This window comes from Gallinula chloropus (genome assembly GCF_964237585.1).
Source record: "Gallinula chloropus genome assembly, chromosome: 2".
NCBI classification, from domain to species: Eukaryota; Metazoa; Chordata; class Aves; order Gruiformes; family Rallidae; genus Gallinula; species Gallinula chloropus.
The window spans coordinates 42,211,467-42,232,420 of record NC_140086.1 but is presented as its reverse complement, the minus strand read 5'-3'; the positions used below and the strand labels follow the sequence as shown (position 1 = coordinate 42,232,420).

The 20,954-nt window shown below is 39.8% G+C and overlaps 1 protein-coding gene across 1 annotated transcript in view; it reads left to right on the top strand.

The window, feature by feature from the left end:
- Positions 1–20,954, top strand: part of XKR4 (XK related 4) — a gene marked incomplete at both ends in the record, with an annotated part of 222,808 nt that overhangs the window by 190,253 nt on the left and 11,601 nt on the right. The window lies entirely within an intron of this gene.

Genomic DNA, 20,954 nt, shown 5'->3' with positions numbered 1-20,954 from the left:
GGGTACAGAGCAGAGGCAGAACCCTGCTTAAATAATGGTCCTTATAAACTTCTACATCTAGGCAAGTCACCTGTTTCTCTGTGCTTGGAGAAGTAAATGCTGTCACACGCTGTGTCTCTCGACAATGTTGCTGCTGTTGTGGCACCTACCTTAAGAGTTTCTCTAGCTATCTAAGACTTTAAAGTTGTGGCATAAATCCTGGGTCTCCCAGACACCTGTAGTCCTAATCCATGTCAGTGTCTTCACCTGCTTAATTTTAGGAATGAACTCTTTCTGTGTCTGCTTTTTATCCACAGTAACTATGCATAGCTTGTTCTTATTACCTCCATTTTACCATCAGGGAAGAGGATTTCAGCTAAATAAATAAATACCCCATTTTCATCCAGCACAAATTCTAAGCCCCAGGGTCCCTAATTCCCATGTCATCAGTGTCTACAGTACCTAGAGTATCTCTAGGGTCTTAAATTTTGCATTTTTCCTCAAATACCATTAGCTGGAATCCTAGTGAGATGCAAGAAAAATTCAAAGTGATCCAGAGCTGGAGTATTGCTTAAGTATTATTGCATGGTACTAAAGAAAGGTGAGAGGAACCTTAGAAGAATTAGAGAGATGTACATTGAGAGATGCCTAAGCATTTAGGACCATATAGTCCAGTACAATGCACCTCAGATCCAGATTAAGTCACTGAAGTGTGATTTTCTATAGCCCTGCCATATCAGGGCTACAGATTTGGAGCTGCTTTATTTAAAATTGTCCTTAGAGAAAACATGTACTAATGATGTTAACCTGTGTAAGCAAATTTTAGTTGTAACGCTAAAAGGACCACCAGTCTTTCCCTCTGTTTCTTCATGGCTGCTTAATGTATATAGAACAGTAATAGAACTGATGGTTACATGGGCTATGCTGTGATTTTTTTTCCCTTAGATAGGACTCTCACTCTGATTTAGTTTTAGTAATAATGAAAATCTGATTTTTAAATTCAGTGGATTATGTTCTAAATTCATCGTATGTTAAATATGAGCACGTTACTGTCTTTTGGAGGTCCTTATCCCGTCTTTGGAAGGCTTTTGTACCCCTGAATATTTGGGGGCATTAATAAGCTCCTTGCCATTCTTATAAACAGCGTTTTTAAGAGGAGTGCAAGGCAGGAAAGGAAACAAAAGACAAGACCTTTTTGACGTCAGGAGGCCACCAATAATCTTTACAATGCTTTAGACTCATAAAAATAATCATAAAATAAGAATTTCGCAGGCTGTGGAAAGTATCAAGAAATCAACATTTGAAATGTATTTAGATGTGCAGGTGACTGTTTCCCTGAACCAAATGTAAATTACAGAGCCTGAGATGGATGACTTCTGGGCATGAATGAATTCCTCACTTAATCTTTTATCACAAACTCTTAATATGTGTGGTGACCCTTGTGTGACTGCAACTGTTGAGTCTGTCTGTAAAGAGCCTGGTTAATCACAGTATTATCAGAACTATCAAAGAGGCTCTTGGAAATGAGTCTGACATCCCTTTTAAAAATGCACTAGAGAGATTGAACGCTGCCTTTGAATGATACAACTTTTGTTTAGCAATTCCAAGCGTTCCACCTGGCTGTATAAGTCCTCTTAAAAGCCGCAACTGCAGTGAGGAATAAATTCGTGACATGCTTATCTGATCCAGTCTCAACAGGCGCATTTGAACCGTTTCACATCCATACAGCGCACAGGCAGCGCCCTCCCTAACGGTGTTCACGTCACCAGGATCTGAGGAAATCCAGGCAGCTTCTCTTGCTACCTTTCCAGAGACAAGAAAAGGTTTTCCTGTGCAATGGCAGTGCTAACCCACAGCAGAGAAAGCACAGAGGAAGGGGAGGGAGGAGAACTGGTCAGTGCACACGCACGTGAGCGTGGTGAACCGGCTGATCTTTATGACCCTGTTGACTGAGCTCAAGTGCAATACTCATTTGTGCCATCTTAATACCTGACATGACCTTAATGCAAAACCATGCTATTAAAAAGGCTTTCTGGTGCTGGATGAAGGCCCAAAGGCTTCTGCCACCCACTCAGCACGTTACCCCAATATTGCAGTGGCCTGCAGAAAACTGGACAAGGTTGTGAGCAAGACAAGAAAAGACAACATTGTGCTGTTTTCTGTTTCTGGCAAGTGGAAAATGGTTAATTGCCACAGCTTCTTATCAAGTATTCATCAAGTTTATGAGCTAAAATCATGCTGTGTATCTACTGTACCCCTAACTACTTCCATGAATCAATTGTAGTGGCAGCTGGGCTTTCTAAAGGAGCCTGAAGTCATTTTTTTGAAGTTAAATTGAATAATATTATAACCACATAATGTTAGCAGAACCTTTTAATAAATATAGAGAAATATTATGCTTACATTTCAAATATTTTTTCTACTAAATTTTCATAAGTTAGGAAAATCTCTTTTGAAGTCCCTTTACAGACTCATATTTCAGCTTAATTGAAATACTTGGATAAAAGTGAGACCAAAACTTTAGTATCAAGACATTCAAGTAGAATGCCTTACTTTTCACAGTACCTTTAAACTGATGCTAGATCTGACCTAGTTGGGCCCTCCATTGCTTATAAAATACTCAGAGGCAAGTAAGAGAAAGGTCTAATCTCTAAGTAGGCTTTGAATTAATCACTCACAACAAAATTTATCATTATGATGTCAGCTTATACTGGCAAACACAGGTAATACTAATATTTATATTTCTTACTCAATTGGAAAATGTAAAGTATTATATAAGGGCCAAAGGTCCCAAAAGCCTTTTCAATAGAAATATATCACTCTAAGGTATTAACTGGTTTTGGTTGATAATTTGCTGTGCATTCCATTATGGAATATGTAGTAGGTCTTCTTACACCTGTGCCTAGTTTCTTACAGTGCTATCCAGCAAATCTGCTTTTTTTTAGCTCAGGTTGTATCATGTTCTTTTTTTTTCAGCTATACTGGTTCCCAATTTAACCTTTCAAGTTTTGGCCAGCAGATATCCCAGTATCAGAAGACTTCAGCTCCATAACGCTTCAGAGATAGCCAGTACATAAAACTTTACCGTTATAAAATGCACAGCTTACACTTACTTCAGAAACTGTACCCAACATGAAAATGTAAATGGGACCCATGCACAAACCCCCAAGAAAACCCTTAGGTGAATTCCTTCTAATGCTGCTCACTAAAAAGCAAAAATGAGTTTTCAGGCTCCCGGGTCTCTCACTGAATATACCTTACCACAGATATGACTGTCAACTAATAAAAAGGAGCTGTTAGTTTAAGCATACTTTTTCCAGGCCCTGATGGCTGTCTGATAGCCAGGATCTAAATCAAACAGAGCTTTGTGCCTTGGGCTGTGCGTGTGTAAACCTTACTGTTTAATTAAGCAACTGTGCCAGAGATCATCCACGCTGTACTAGAGCTCTCTTACTTCTTTTAAATGCTTACCTGGTAGCCAGAGAACACTTGGGGGTTTGTGAATAAAAGAAACACTGGAATTAGAAAGCCAGCAGCCATTCATAAGGACTCTTAAAGTTATTGCATGCTTAATTACTCTTTGCATTTAAGTCTTCTTATCTAAGGAGCCATTTGGCTGTTAGCTTGCCAGGAATACAAGACTGTATTAATCCAGAAGATAAGAACAGTAACACAAGCTGCCACTACAGTATTTTTTTTCACTAATATATTTAATACTTTTAGATGGGACAACCCTGTGATGAATATCAGCTCCAATTTCCATTTAGTATTCCCAATGAGTATTGTTTACACTATAACACTTCTGCTGCTGAGCTGTATTTTGTATTTGGGTAACCAGAAGCAGAGTTTTCTCTGAGATGATGTCTTTCTTTCCATAATAAATCCAGAAAATCCCAAATTCACTGTCTGTGAAGCAGCACCACAAGGTTTATCTGTCTATCAAAGTAATTCTTGGTGAATAGGAAGAGCTTTTCCATCCCTATTTCTTCAGTAGAAGACAGTACAATGCTATCATGAACACTTCTACAACTCAGTACTGCGTTTTATTCTTCCTCATAGACTTGCAGGTGAGCAGTCAAAGGAAATACCGTGTTCATTGGCAGTTCAAAACATCAAGAATGGTTCTTGTGGTGCTCACAGACAAACTGACTTAGAATACTTCTCCAAGTGATCAATTATCTGTGTTTTCTTCACTTAGTTATTTTGTAGATTAGGTATCTCAGATCCATCCCATCCTAAAAACAGTACTGGTCATTGGATCAACTTTTGAGTATATCGATGCATGTTCTAGAATGTCTTTCACCTACCAGGCTGTGAAGGCCATGTATCCATCGTTGTTGGAGAGTGTTAGTACTTCTCCTGGAAGGGAACAGATTAAGCTGTTCAGTTTTGCACAAAATCTCTTGACACTCCATGATGAAAACCTCGGCTATTCCCTGAACTGCTCTTCCTTCACCTTTTTGTAGAGGTTTTTTGAGAGGAGTTGCCAGGGTTATTGTGGCTTTTGATTTTCATCAGTTTCTCTGACTGGGATCTGAACACAGAAAAGAAGTTGCATGACCTGCTCACAGCAGCAGAGAGCAAGTTATAAACTCTGATTCTTCTAGATGTATGAGAAGCTGTGAACTATTATTGTGAAAGAGGCATTGCAGGTCCTAACAGGGCAGGTGATATGGTCCTTACATTGCTCTGGTTTTGTCCTCTGGCAGGACCTAATGAGTAATTGCTCTCCTGTCATGAGGTCTGTTTAATATGGATTACGAGTAGATGTGATGTACTCCCAGCTGTGCAGTGTTCTGTAGGAGGGATGTATGAATCAATCCAGACTGAGAGGTGATAAATGGAGAAAAGCTGGCAGAGATAGCGAGGGATCGTACTGATATTAGCAAACAAGGGTGGCATGATTTGCATCACAGGGCTTCTTCTGCTCTGGCTACCTATAACCAAATGCAATTTATTTTGCTCTTAGGTGTCCACTTAAGTGCAAGCTCTTGCTGTCATTGCAGAGTTAAGTCTCTCTCCTTCTTGCACACCACACAGCAGGCACAGATACCAAAATAACTCAGCAAACTAGACTTTTCCATGTTCTTTCTTTCAAGTAACATACCAGAACAACAGCTGTTATCACTTCTAAGCTGAGTAATTTGGTGCAACCCATTTCTTACTGTTGCAGCTGATATTGCTGAAGCACTGCAACCCTATTTACACAACTAGGCGCATTCAGCCAAACACTCTTCATGAGTATTCTGAGCTTTAAAGTGTGTCCCCTACATGATCCACTAAGGTCTGTGTTACCTTACAAACTTTCTGCAAAGCTCATGCTTAGTCTGAGGTGTTTATAGAGGGAGATAGTGCCTCGGGTTTTATTTTATTTCTCATTTGTCAGAGAATTTGTTGTTGGGGGGGTGACAAACAGATTTAGTGTGAAATTAAATGACATGAAAATATCCAGACCATGGAGCAGAAACATCTCTCTGATATGAATCTAAAGAATGCAGTAGTTCATAATTCTTCATAATAAAGCAGTAAATCCTACCTTTGTTTTTTTGATATAAACATGCCTTATCAACTGGCTGAAAGATATATCTATGGTCCATGAATCAGATTTGCTCTGGCCATCAACTACTGGCAAACAAAGCAGCAGCACAAACCAAACCTTCCCACAGGGTACCTTCAGTGAATTTATGTTGAAATGTAACAGCACTTGTCTGATAAAGAATCTAAACCTGCCTGAGTACAAAGGCTCAAATTGCCACGCTTGGTCACCATAAAGAAAGAGAGAACTTCTACTACGTCTTCTAGTACCTCATTCAGGCAGCACAAGTGGAGCAGAAACATGACATTTCCTCTACTGAAGAATTGTATTTCTATATAAGAATAAAAATTATTTTTTGAGCAAGTGGCTTCCATAACTAAGGTGGTCATTATGCTCTATTCAAATAACAACCCATTCAGAATCCATACAAGGGAAATTAGAAACAGAAATTCTTCCAAGTAGATGTTCTTTTGTTCCCTGAGTTAGAGACAAGGCTTAGTGAGATACAGGTTTTTTTAGTCTTCATTACTATGTCCTGTATCAGTTAAATATACTAAGTATATATAGTCTCTGTAAACATCTTCAGCTAGTAGTGTATGCTACAGTGTACGTTACTCTTACTGGTGTTGAAGATCTGTGGAACAATGCAAGAAAGACTCAAGCTGGCAATCGTTGCCAAGAAAACAGTGATGGTTTTGTTCCCTATAACATATATATACATAGCCCCTCCTCAAACCAGTGTGGAAATATTCTGTAAAACACACAGAAATACATTCATGGAACCACTACAGGAAAATAAAAATTGGTTGCATGGGCCCTGATGCTAAAGTACCTGTCACCAGTACAACTGGAACTCCTGGCTCAGAATACAATACAGTAACAGCCCCAGGGCCAACACTTTTTTAAAAATTGCCTAATTGACAAAATTGATTCTAGGACAATTGTCCAAGTAAGCAGCATTTAGGGACTTTGAGGGCAGCAGGTTCTGTACACGTTCTGTTGACTTCACCATGTTCTTCAGCCAATTTAACATAATCACTCCTCTTACAAGCAGACTCCAGTTCTTATTTTCTGGAAAGAGCAGGAAAAGATAATCTAGTAATAAAAGAAGTTCAGGTAAGCAGGCTTAATAATTTTTACCTCCCATGTAAGCCTGTTGCAAAGGTACATGTTCAAATTATGTGTTTCTTTTTAACCATTTTCTTGACTTGATTCTTCCTATAAGTGACATCAGCAGACCTGATGCCTCAAACGTCTTTGGCTCATAAACCAATACCGAGCAATACTGAGCGACCAGTATGTTGCAGGCTTCCATTTTATCACTTCTTATGTCTAAAAGAAATACAGGAGGTGTACTGACTTAAATAGACCTGGTTCTCTTCCAGCATCTTCCCTCATGAACAGGTGCATCTGATGTATTAGAATTGTGCAGGCTCAGAAATGGAGAATAACGTAAGAGAAACCTCACATTAAACTTCTGCTGCTTCTGCCAGAGGCTTGGTTCATATGAGTTGGAAAGTAACTTGCTCCTGCTTATGGATGACATTTTTCCTATACAGAATCTCAGTTTAGTTATTTCTAAAGTTCCTAATCCCTGTAGTTATGAAGTCAATCAAAACATCTCCAGATCAAGAAAGCGATGGGTGCCTGTATTTGCAGAAAGACTGACTAGGTGATGTTGAGTGCTGTGAAATATCTCCTTTGTGTCAATGTGTTGGCAGTTATTGAACTGAGAACAGTCCGTTAACTATTTCACTACTGATTACAGTGTATAAAAATGAAGATTAGAAAAAGAGGATTATATATGCAAACATTTTGTTTTGATCTCATCCTTAGGGAGTTTACTGAAAACCTGTATTGTTTTCTCCCTCATGTTTCTTACTAGAACAGCCCACTAAGCCGCAGGAAAGAAACGGTGTTGGCTTTTGTCCACCTTCCACCAGGGATGAGTCAATCCTATGGTGCCTGATTCTACACTGCAGGTTCTTCTTTCTCCCAGTGGCAGCTCCTCTTCTCCTCTCCAGAGGACAAAAGTAGATGTGTTATTACATTACTTTTAGACTGTTTATGAAAATACCCTAAAAGGAGGAAAGTTTCTAGATATGACCATGAGTGATCGGCTTTTCCTTAGGGTTTTTCTTATCAGTACCTCTATTGCTATTACACTATTATATAAAAAGCAAGTTGAAAAATCTGATTCTATATAGAGTTAACATGCCACAGGCATGTTTGCCTCTCTGAATCGTACCCTTGTGATCACAACACATTTCTGTTAAAAAGAAAATTGCATATTTTCAAGCATATGAAGTGTCATTAAGGACAACTTCTGGTATCTCTAACAATGATCCTGAGCAATGCTGCTACTCTGGGAACAGTACAGTGCTATCTAGCATGAATAAGGGTATACAAACACTGCCCTACAGCTTCTTCTTTTCCATTCACTGGAGATTAACAAAGCCATGTGCTTTTACCTTGGACTGTATGTGACTGATATTATTAGTTATACTATACCTGCTGGGTGGGGGTATTTTATTAATTTTATTCTCATCTCTTTGTCTCCATGGAATATGTTTTCTGAAATATCAGGGCACCATATGCATTTTAAAATTTATTGATGGGCATAAAGGAAAAAGTATGATGCTTTCCATTCAATATTCTTGACTCTGGAATTATCTGTTCTTCTTAGCAAGAGAAAAGAGAGCCTTGTAGAAAAGGAAGGACATAAGACATATGAAAATGAATTTGTCTTGTAACTTTTCCCAGAGGTCATTCTGTCGGTTTGGACAGTCTCAATTTCACACAGATTAAGGTCCAGCTGTCTGTATAACCTGCCCATTAAGTTTTACCTTATACCTTATACCAAGCACAAAGCCTATGGTCAGATTGCATTTCAATTCTTAAAATACCTAACCTGGCTACGTGGAGAGAATGAGATGAACTGATGGTTCATCAGTGCCCAAAATATCAAGGAAACTGCTTAAATAAACTGCATTTCTTAAAGCAGTCCATGTATGCCTCATTTTTTAATTTATAAAATCATAATAGGGACATAGTAATAGTTTGCAAGGGTGTCTGAGGTTCAACCATAAATCTTGAGGAGACTTTAACTGAGAGGGTTGTTTCATAGTGTAGGCTCTATTAGCTGGAAGAAGAGTGCATCAAAAGCTGAATTTACTGACACAGCTCATATTTGCTTAGGAGATTGTCTCTGGACAGATGAGTGTGAGACGTTTATTTTAAGTCTGCACTATATTAGAGCTTGAAAATCTGTTGGGGAATTTTTGCATGCCTGTCTAGGGTGACTGTGCTATATGCCTTGTATTTCTTAGCTAATACTGCGCTTAAGATATATTTATAACAAATTATTTGCATAATATGTAATAGAAATAATTAATTACTTAGAATAAATATTCATGATCTCTGGCTTATACCTCAGGATAAAGTCTGTTGTGAGCCCGTTCCCAGACTTAACATCCATATCACTGACCTTCCTACAATGCCCTGCAGATTTTCCATCCTAGAATTTGAAGTCATAAATTTTCATCCAAATAAGTGGCTATCTCCTTTCCTGACATACCCACAGCTCTTCCTCTCTGGTGTCTGCAGCCAGTTGGCATCCACAGGATGTCAGAGTATATCATGGCTGAGGAGGATTAACCTTTCAAAACTGTTTACCACCATATGTGACCAGTTTTTTGCAGCACTGCAGTATTGTGGCACAACCTCTAAGTATAGCCTTTAGATGTGTTTCTAGGAACACTGACTTATAAATAAATACAGTTGACAGTCTGCTGATCAAAAGCCTACATTTACCACAGAGAATTTGGCATGGTGTCATGTGGGATTTGACAATTGACCTTGAAAAATCCTGAAGTACGCTCAATATCTTTTGAAAATCTTTTGAAAATCTTCTGAGTAAACCCAAATTTTTTAAAAGAAACTTATGTCACAGTGTTCCTTTGGCTTGCAGAAGAAAATCAAAATGAGTTAGCAGGCAATAATAATTTCATCTCTGTCAGAATCGTGGGGTTTAAATCCTTTCTGGGTTCACATTTTAATATTTCAGCTGGCTGTATGTTAGTGAAGCAGTTCGATATATTTCTGCTTCTTCTGTTCCTCTGTATCCAGTTGATTCAGAATAAAAGTTGTCCAGGTCTACTTGTTTGGTTTTTTATATACCCTATGTCTTTGTCAATTACAGATGGGGGATTGTCCTGCATTTTGGGCAAAATGACCCTGGGATGATATGCCAGGATGTTACCTATGCTGTACTGTGAATACATGGTGAATGAGTTCCTCTTTGCATTGGCCTGGATTTTGTGGTTGGCAGCTCTACCTGTCTATGCCTATGGTTGGTAAAGCCTGCAGCACTTGTGCTCTTGGTGGCAAAAAGAGCAAATACCAGTGTGATTATGCTCAGGTTTTCATAAGGGTCCTTACATCTGTTCACACTCACTTCACAGGGATTAGTGGAAGCCATGGACTGCTGCGAGGAATTAGCAATTTGTCAAAGGATTCTAGAAATACAGTTGCCTCTGAACAGCACTGTGTTCTCCCTCCTGGAAGGCTGTTCTAATGGTGCTTTTACCTTATCTTGCATTTTTCGTTTATTCCTATCATTTTAAGAAGGAGCCTCCAGCAAAGAGGAAAAGCAAGTCATGGCTAACTAACCATAGGCATGACTGACCAAGAGCAGGAAAGGATATACAAGTGTCTCAGACAGACAGAGCCTCCTTGTCTGCCTCCGGAAACAGCGGAGCAAGGCTGAACATTAAAGACTTAGCAGAAGAAAACTACTGTTGAAAACATAGTTTAAGTCTTGGGGAAAGTCTAATTTTCCTAGACAGGCAGTGAACATGACCTCAGCAAGGAATCAGGTCAATGTGCCCTCAGGTTATATTTCGAAAACTTTTTAGTCTTCAGAGTTCAAAACCTGTAGTCAGGCTTTGGCAGGAAATGCTTGAGACTTTGAATCTCGTTTTGCCTCTGCACAAGTCACAGAAACATCTCCGACTAAAGAAGTGTCAGCTGCTAATTAAGAAGTGGCATAAAGCAGGAGTAGAGGTTAGTGTTACATGAGGACATTGTTCCTAGATGCCAGGCTCGGAACAGTAATTATACTTTAAGGCCTTGTCGTGAGATTTATGCTAAAAACAATACAAAAAAATAGGAGCACCTAATTCATGGGTAAATAAGGCATTTAAGTCATGCCAGCTATACTTTCTTAGAACATTTCAACCTTGGTGTTGGTGGCAACCATCAACCCATCTTTAATCATATCAAGCCACTTGTTTCATATACTTGTATCATATTTCCACTTGTTTCATACATTGGGCTGGGCAAGTGCTTTGTGTCTGCAATACAGAGCTCTTCCACAAATGAAGTATATATAAAGACTTGGATATGAAGATGAAAGAGCTATGAGGCTGGTGGTTCTGGTCATCCTAAACTTGTGATCTGCTAACTGGTAATCCCTAACCACACTGCAAAAGGAGGAAGAGTGGCTGGTGATAGTCGGTGCTATACTCTGAAGTTCAAAAGAACTTTCCAGCTTGAATTGGAACTGGCACTGAGGATTCAATATAAGGGTTTATTTTGAGCTGAAGTAGGGGTCTTATAGCAAACTTCATGTCAATGTTATTTTTAGATGTGGTGATCGTGGCCCATAGGCTTTCATCTGAAGTGCTTTAATGTCTGATTCCCACTGTCATCAGTGGGTTTAAGTACCTTAACACTGAAAAAGATCCAAGTTTGTTACTTTTAAAACTGGAAACAGAACTATTTGCAAATTTCAACTAAACTCTTTCTTATGACAGACTTAACATGACTCAAATCCTACTGTGTTATGTGTTGCCTTTGCACTGTGTTGTTCTGTGCATCACCATTCACTGAACAAAAGTAAAAAGTTTTACCCCTAAGATGAAATATTGGCAAGTAACAGCCAGCACAAGAAAGAGAACTGTATTCAGAAACAGCTTTTTATGATGCTTTACTATTTCGTCCCATGTGACTATGTGCTTGCTCTGAAAGCTGTTCTGGAGAGTTCTATTTTTCCTCTTAGAAAGAATCGTAGGTGTTTTCCAGTTGCTTAGAACCCATTAAACCTTTGCTCCACTTTCTTCCCTCCTTCTCTCACCCTCTTCTCTCTCAGACATTTAGGTTAGGTAGTTTTCTGGGGCTTTGATGCTTTGTAACTGAGGGAAGAGCCTGGCATTGCCTGACAGGCTGACCTATTTCACAAACACAGGCAATCACTCCCACCGCAGAGCAGCCCTTAATTCACAGCCAGGGACTGCAGAAGAGCTCTCCAGTGTGCAATGATACCCTGATGCTCTGGAAGGTGAGTAGCTGTTCCCTCCTGTGCAGAGAGCCTGGTCATGGGAAAGGCGACATGGCTGCACTCCTCCAAAGCTCATCAGCTGAATCAATAGTCCTTAAAAACTATTGGCAGCAAAGGCAAATGACAGACACCTTCAAGCTGCTTTAATTTATACGAAGCTAACCTATTGGCAAACTCCCTCTTTCCATTCTCCAGCTGCTTTGAGGACCAAGGACTTGCATATCCTGTAACAAATGTGTGATTATTTAAACATTTGTCTTCAAAGGTGCAAAGGGTACTCTGATTCATTTAATCCCAGGAAACAAAAAATGAGCAAATGAACAATATTAACAATGTATTTAATTAATTGGCATTTTAGCCAAGGTACGTGGTGGTTGCCTCTTGGGATGTAAAGGCATCCTATGCTATGCTCTGGAAGTCTGCTGCGTGCAACCCACCTGGATTGGCATCCCATTTTTTCTCAGTTCTGTTATCATGCATGCCTTATAAAGTAATTTATTATACAAATTGGCTACTTCAATTCCTTTTTCTGGATGGTGTTTGCATTTTTAAAATGCAGTGTGGGGTGTTCGCTTATTAGTTGGTTTTCTTTAGCTGTCACTCAAAGTGACTGCAAAAATTGATTCCCTGCTGGTTAAAAAAAAAATGAACAGAGGAGCTGCCAGTCAAGTTTACCAAACAGTCCAACAATAGAGAAACTGCAAGCCCAGAATATTCTCCAGTTTCTGTAATTATACACTGTGCAAAGTAATAACTGTATGATAGCCTGGCATTCATTATGTGAGCTTAAGTGCTCACATTATAGACTTCTATTTTGAGGACATTATTACCATGCAGTAATAATTCCGTTCAGGTTGGTGATACTTAGTGTACATTAGCTTTTATAGAGTTAGGGAAATTTGTTAATATTCTACTTACAAATATGCCAATAAAATTGCTGCTTGATTTCCATTCTAAATATGCAAAAGAATGTTTAAAGACAGGTAGAAAATCTTTGCCTCCATTCGTCTTTAATATTTCAGAAAATAATGGATTTAAGCCCATATCCTTATTTAGACAGCGCTGCCATTAAATTGCTACTTAAACAGCAGAGTATAGAACCTATCGCAGCAAATACAGAAGTACCAGATGTGACTGTGCCATTGGCCAGAAATAATAAATTCAAGTCATGTTTGCTTGAATAATTTTAGTAAGTATATCAGAGAAGATGTTTTCAAAAGGCCCATAAGGATTTAGCAAACCAAATTCCACTGAACACCCACAGAATTTATGCTTATACATACCTGCTCCTCAAATCTCTTTCAGATGAGGAAAGCTATTGAAATTTAACACTTCTTTAAAACTAATCCAAGAAGAATTAGTTCATCTAACAGTTATTGCCAGTGAATTAGCACGAAACCCATTAGAATTCTAATTGGACAAATGCGAATCTATCACCACTGTGATAATGTTGTGGATGTCATCTAAGTTTGGAAAAAGCTCCACAACAGTTTCTCTCTTACTCACCCAAAGCTGTGTCAGTGTTTGTGGTCAGCATTCTCAGCATGCTTGAAAGATACTGCTTAAACACTGTCTTGGGTGAGCACAGGCACAGAACCTCACCTGCTGTTGTAAGATAAACTAAGCACTTCTTGATCTAGAAAGCTGGTAAATTGAATAAAATGGGTTTATAATACAGCTCTTGAGAAAAGCTAATTGTGGTTGTTCTGAATTGCAATGTGCTTGTAAGAATGAAATCTCTGTCCCTAGTCTGGACTGATGAAGGGTAATTCGAAAACGTTTTCTCCTTCTTGCTTTGACCTGTTTTTCGAAGTCCACTTCCTCATGTTAGATTGAATGAAACTTAGCTGGCTTCCCAGATAGACAAGCTGTTAACCTTTCTTGTAACCTGACCACTCAGGAAACAACTGTTCAAAGACCCAACTCGACACTGATGGACAATTTTTGCAGCACAGGCACAGACTGTAGTGCTGGCTCATGGCTCGAGTCCACTGGTAATCACAGTACCAATGCAGACAGCTACTCTTCTGTTGGAAAGTTTGGCCATGGAGTCTGCTGGAGTACTGAGGTGCCACTGAAGGTGTGTGCCCTTTGGCTAGGGCAACAGACTCTGCTGCAAAACTCCCAGGTTCCTCCACTTGAAAGGGCTTCGTACGCTGGAATTTCGAGCAAATCTTTCAGTTCCTCTTTCCCTGGTTCATCCATCAGGAAAATGGATGTCATACTGACATTCTTCATGAGCTATTTTAAGAATAATGTAATGACTATAGAGAATACTAAAATATTTTAAGAAAAGTTGCTAGATCTGCAAAGCATTGTTAGAATACCCCATTCACAGGAATAGAACGTTCTGGGAGTTAATATGTTGCTCAGCTTGAATAGCTTAGAGGAATACAATGGAGCTATAAGGGGAAATTTTTTCACCTTTTCAGCACAGAAAAAGGAGAGGGACTCTTATACTAGGAACTGAAATAATGTGTTTTACTAACTGAATATTGGCAGACACGTATTTTGCATGAACATCACTCACATTTCCAGTAAATCTAAGATACGTAGTTTATAAACTCTTGGAATTGCACTGAGAACAGGGTATATTGAGAACATGGCTATAACTTTATCTAATTTCATGTTAAATTATGAATTTATGGGTGTAGATATTCTGTGAATAGCATAAATTAATTTAATACAGGCAAAAATACAATGTGAGAGCAAATAATTATAAATATATTCCTGCATCCTTCGGAACTTTACCTTGATTGCTTGACTATTGTATTCAGGTTTTTCCTCACCTCATTATGAGAAAGAGAAGTAATAAAAATTAATAGAGGCACAGGGCAGGGGTTATTCTGATGACATAATCCAGCAAGTCGGAGTGTTAGTTGGAACAGAAGAAAGTGAATTGAAATGCCCTAGATAACGAGTGCTGCATTGGAAAAAGTAAGAAGCAGTGAATACCTTTGCTCACTTTGTAGTTACTCACACAGGCAGACCTTTGTCCTCAGTATGACATCTCTTGTTAGAATATGAAGCAGTTAATAAAACTAACACTTTACAATTAACAAGAATACTATTTTCCTGTGGAATTCATTGCTGTAGGGGGATTTTTTTAAGGAAAACAAACCACAACAGTTGTTTAATAGCAATTTGAAAGACCTGCCTGTTTAAAGAAAGCAGAATTTCTGACCTGGAGGAAAGCCTGAAGAACAACAAATAGGTACAACCTGTCTGTAATTACATACAGGCTGGACACCAGAGCAAATAGCTGCTCAGCCACCCTTCTGCTAAAAGACGTGTGCATGAAATGATGGTACCTGTCTAGGTTTTATGGTGGACCACGATGCATTCCTGAACCAGACAGCTGTGATCTCAATGCCTGTGGTGGGTTGACACCAGCTATATGTCAGGTGCCCACCAAAGCTGCTCTGTCACTCCCCTTCTCAGCTGAGCAAGGGAGAGAAGTGATAACAAAAGGCTCATGGGTCAAGATGAGGACAGGGAGACCACGCAGCCATTACTGTCACAGACAGAACAGACTCAGGGAAATTAATTTAATTCATTGCCAACCAAATCAGTGTATATGTGGCATGGCTCAGAGGATTTTCTATGAAAGCTGTTTTGAAGGAATACGTGTGTTTGTAATTGACTGAGGGACAAGTATCTAAATGTAGTGGTAACAAGCATGAGGATTCTTTTCTTCAGGATGGATGAAGTGTCATTCACTGTTGCACATCCTAACAGCTACCAAAGTTCAAGTGAAATAGCATATCTTCACTCCCCTCTCCCCAGTCAGGAGCACATGGTCACGTCCAAATCACATGGCACATGTTTCTCCTCCAAATCAGGATGGTTAAGGTGAACCACAGTGGACACAATTTGTTGCAGGGATGTATTCACCAATAGGTTTAGAGCTACTGCTTCTGAGCTTTTATCAGTGGCTGCTGCTGCTGTTGTGGAGAAAAGATTGGATTTTTCATATCAAAATATTTAGTGTTGTTAGATTGCTAACAACAGATTGTTATTGAATAATAACAAAAGATTGAATGCTTTGTTATTGTTATTCCTTTTGTAAAAATGTACCAGTGATGGAAATTCATAACTTCTTGATCATCTTCAGCATCAGAAAAAATGCCATGCTAATCTGCTGTCACACCGTATCAGCAAACCAATAAAACAAATAAATATGAGGTATGCAGCCACTTCCTCCTTTGTCTTTGCAGAGAACATGATTTAAAGTCACACTGCTGTAAAACTAATACCCATTTCTTTGCTGTTTGAGGTAGGCACTCAGTAACCACTAAAACATAATCTGAGTCTTGGAGTTCCAGTTATAGGATCCTCTGTTTTCTATTTCCAGCTTGAACTGCACTGTCTCCAGCTTGAAGGATGCTGTTGCAGATGTCTATAGACACTGAAATATTCATTTTTTTAACCAAATCAGAGAAGTAGGTGAATTCCAGAAAAGCAGAATGCCTATTAATATAATTTTAACCAGCAAAAATAGTGAAGCTTTTTTTTTCTACTGGTTTCTTTCTATTCCTGCTGCAGAAATAAACACATAATGTCCTCGTAGCCTTCACGGACACCCAAAGGCATAAAAATATCCATAATTCAGGCAATAAAATGCCTGAAGTTTGCTTTCCTTTCAGTGGGATCACTCCTTTGGACCCTTCTCTAGCTGCTATTTCCCCTGAAATTTACAGAGCTTGGTATCTATGAGACATGCATCTCTGTGTCAAATTCTGTTGACAGCACTTGATCATTCTTTAAAAGTGCCATGGAGCAGACTGATATGCAGATGTGTAAAGAAATAAGTCTTAAAATGATAAAACAAAAGGTTCACAGAGCTAATATATATATATATATATTAGCTTGAGATTAAGTATAATAGAAAGACTAACTGTGTACTCAGTTAAAAAAGAATTAGAGGCTAAATGTTGGCCTTGTCACTCAGACCTGTTAACTTTGATTGACAAGCTGACAAGTTAGAATGATCATAGAAGCATAGCATGATTTGGGCTGGAAGAGACCTCAAAGATCATCTGGTTCCAACCTCCCTGCCACACCGTCAACTAGATCAGGCTGATGACAGCAACTGTAAATGAATAATGCATTTATTTATTTTTTAAGTTCATGGGACGAGTGAGTAGGGATCACATTATGTGAACTAAAAGCTGTCTTCTAGATAAAGATGAAAATTGGGAAACAATGAGTGAGGAAATCCTTAGTGGTACCTACCAAACACTTGTCCTTGTTCTCATCTTGTTTGATAGCATTATGAATGATAATATGACCGAGTTTCTAGTGACTGTTTAAGTTTTCCCAGGCTTTGCACAGAGATGTGAGGGAAATTAATAGTGTGTAGGACACGTTGTCATCACAGGCTGACCTGAAATATCTGGTCAACAAATCCAACTAATTATGTTTTAATACAGAAAAGTGTATTTGGGAATCAGAAACACAGACTACACCTATAGGATGGGAAAGTCTCTGTCTTAAGAACAGTAATTCAGAAGCTGTCACAGCAGTCAGCAGAAGGAATATTTTTTTTGTGAGATGTCAGCATCAAGTTGTAGCTTTGAGGCTTATTTTGATCCATGGGCGTACAAGAAAGATACTCAATAGACACATGTCACTGTGAACACCACCAGTAAGACCAGTTAAAAGTCTCTCACCTGTTGTACGATTCACACCTCCTGGAGGATGGAGCTACTGAAGAAAATTCAAAGCAGGGGAACTAAATGGTGCCAGAGGCCATCAGTCAACCATTTGGATATAACACTTTAAAGGACTGATCACCACAGAATATTTGGAAAAGGTTGAAGAACTAATTTGGCCATCCTCTACAGGCACTTGTACATGAAAAAAAATGTTTGATAGGAGCCAGGGAAGGTTTTTTAGTCTTCTAGACAAGCACCACAAATTGAAAAGAAATTAATTTAATCTTGCAATGAGGTGTAATTTTTTGGCACAAACCACATATAAATATTGACAAATCTTTTCAGAGGAAATGTTGAGTCATTATTTTTCTTGGAGTCTCCAAACTCTGCCAGTGTATCTGTCTGTATGTACTATATACATCTAAATATAATGTACATCTAAAATGTAGGCAGATACATAATATTTACCTCTGTATATCATGTGGGCATGTTCTAGATATATCAGAGATAGGTAGGGATGTAGTTGTAGAGCTTTCTTACTGATAACAAATGGCTTTATAACTAATATTGAATATGAAGTTATACACAGGAGTTCTAAAATAATACAAAGCTGAGCATGAGTGCTGTAGTTTTGCGTAGCTGGGTTCTGGTGGAGAAGTGGGGCTGCAGGAGTGGCTTCTGCAAGAAGCAGCCAGAAGCTCTCTGCAGGCTGGACAGAGCAAACACCAGCTGGCTTAAGGCCAGAGTTGATGCTGACCAAGGCTGAGCCCATCAGCGATGGTCACAGCACCTCTGGGAATCATATTTAAGAGAAAAAAATGCAAGCAGATGCTTTTTGCCACCAGAGAAGGGAGTGAAAAACTCTGGAAGTGTAAAAAACTCTGCAGCCACCAAGGCCAGTGAAGAGGCAGGGCGAGGGGTGTGGAGATGAGATGCTCCAGGTGCCAGAAAGAGAGGTTCCTCTGCAGCCCATGGAGAAGACCATGGTGAAGCAGGCTGTCCCCAGGCTGTCCCCCTGGGGATGATGATGGGGAGCAGAGATCCCATCTACAGCCCACTTAGGACCCCATGCTGGAGTGAGTGGAGACACCTGAAGGACACTGTGACCTCATGGGTAGCCCACATTGGAGCAAACTCCTGGCAGCAAAACTTGTGGAGAGATCGACCCATGCCAGAGCAGGTTTGCTGTGGGGACTTGTGACTCTGTGGGGCACCAGGCTGGAGCAGTTCGGGCCTCTGGGCCTGAAGGTCAGCACCCCATGGTGTGACCCATGGCTACAGAATCACAGAATGGTAGGGGTTAGAAGGGACCTCTGGAGATCATCTAGTCCAACCCCCCTGCCAAAGCAGGATCACCTATAGCAGGTTGCACAGGATCATGTCCAGGTGGTTTTTGAATATCTCCAGAGAGGAAGAATCCACAGCCTCTCTGAGCAGCCTGTTCCACTGCTCTCTCACCCTCAGAGTGAAGAAGTTTTTCCTCATATTGAGATGGAACTTCCTGTGTTCCAATTTGTGTCCATTGACATGTCGCTAGGCACCATTGAAAAGAGCCTGGCCCCATCCTCTTGACATCAAGCCTTTAGATGCTCATAAACATTGACCAGATGCCCTTTCAGTCTTCTCTCCTTCAGGCTAAACAGTCCCAGCTCTCTCAACCTTTCCTCATACATACAAGACATACTCCAGTCTCCTCATCATCTTTGTAGCCCTCTGATAATGGTGTGCAGGTAATTTGCATTATCTGCACAGTAGGTGAAAATATGGATTTTCTTTTGGGAGAAGGAAGAGGAGGTTAGTAACTGGCTAGTAATTGGAAGGGATGCCATCCAGGGGGACCTTGACAGGCTGGAGAGATGGGCCTATGTAAACTGCATGAAGTTCAGCAATGCCAAGTGTGAGGTCCTGCTTGTGGGTCAGGGCAATCTCAAGCACAGCTACAGGCTGGGCAGAGAAGGGACTGAGAGCAACCCTGAGAAGGACTTGGAGGTGCTGATTGATGACAAGCTCAACATGAGCAGCTGGCAGTGTGCACTAGCAGCTCAGAAGGCCAACCGTGTCCTGGGCTGCATCAAGAACAGTGTGGCCAGCAGGTCAAGGGAGGTGATTCTGCCCCTCTGCTCTTGTGAGACTCCACCTGGAGTACTGCATCCAGCTCTGAGGTACCCAGCACAGAAAAGACCTAAAGCTGTTGGAGTGAGTCCAGAGGAGGCCACGAAGATGATCAAGGGGCTGGAGCACCTCTTCTATAAAGACAGGCTGAGAGAGTTGGTCTTGTTCAGTCTGGAGAAGAAAAGGCTCCAGGGTGACCTAAAGGAGCCCTACAGGACTTAAAGGAGTCCTACAGGAAAGTGGGAGACAGACTATTCACCAGGGAATGTAAGACAAGAGGCAATGGCTTTAAGCTGAAGGAAGGTAGGTTTAGTTCAGATATTCGGGTAATGGAACAGGTTGCCCACAGAGATTGTCAAAGCCCCATGCCAGGTTGGATGGGGCTTTGGGCAACCTGATCTAGTGAGGATGTCTCTGCCCATGGAATCATTCTATGATTCTATGATTCTAAAAAAGAATGGCCTATTTAATGAATTATTGTGAAAATGTATTTGAAGATTTTCAGGGTGAAAGAAACAAGAAACAGTAAGGACTGTTGTATTTCAGTTTGATCCAGAGAAAACTTAAACAGCATCATGTACCAAACAAAGCTAACAGCTCTAGTTTTCCCTCTGCTAAGAGGGATTGCACAAATGCTAAATCGATTTCCTTTTCAGAGTGATACTAATTGCTTTTTGTCCCTGAGCACCATACCAGGCATTATCCTCGGCATCTCTTCAGATCTGAAAAGCTTAGAGAAGCTTAAAAAGCAAGCACAGGAAAATGCTATATATATAAAATATTTCTTAGACAAATTGTGTCAAATAAGATACTAACTTCAGAATTACTTTAATGTGCAAGTGGGAGACATATCAGTTGCTTAATGAGGCTGAAATTTATCCCCTTTCAGAAAGCTAATATGAGCCTATGAACCACTGAAAGCCAATCCTAAACTTATAGATTGAGGAGATTTAAGGGGAGTAATGGCCCTGTACTATCTCTTTATGCATGGAGTAAGAGTTTCATTGCCAGTGACCTGGTCCCATGCTATTGATTTGTAATATAATTTAGTGTAATGTATTTGTGATATTTTTCATTCCAAAACATGTCCTGGCTTCTAGTCTTCTCTTTGTTGGATGCTGGCCATGGCTAATGGCCAAAAAATATAATTCCCTGGTGTACTTCAAGTAAGGATTTAGCTCTTCCTCTCCCAAATCCTCAACAGATATTTCTAGAGCCAGTGTGATACTACTATGTGTGGTTTATAATAATAATTATCTCTTGAAAAAAATACTTAGGAAAGATAATTTGGACCCTTCAGATACTATTTCTGTTATGTTCCACCATATTG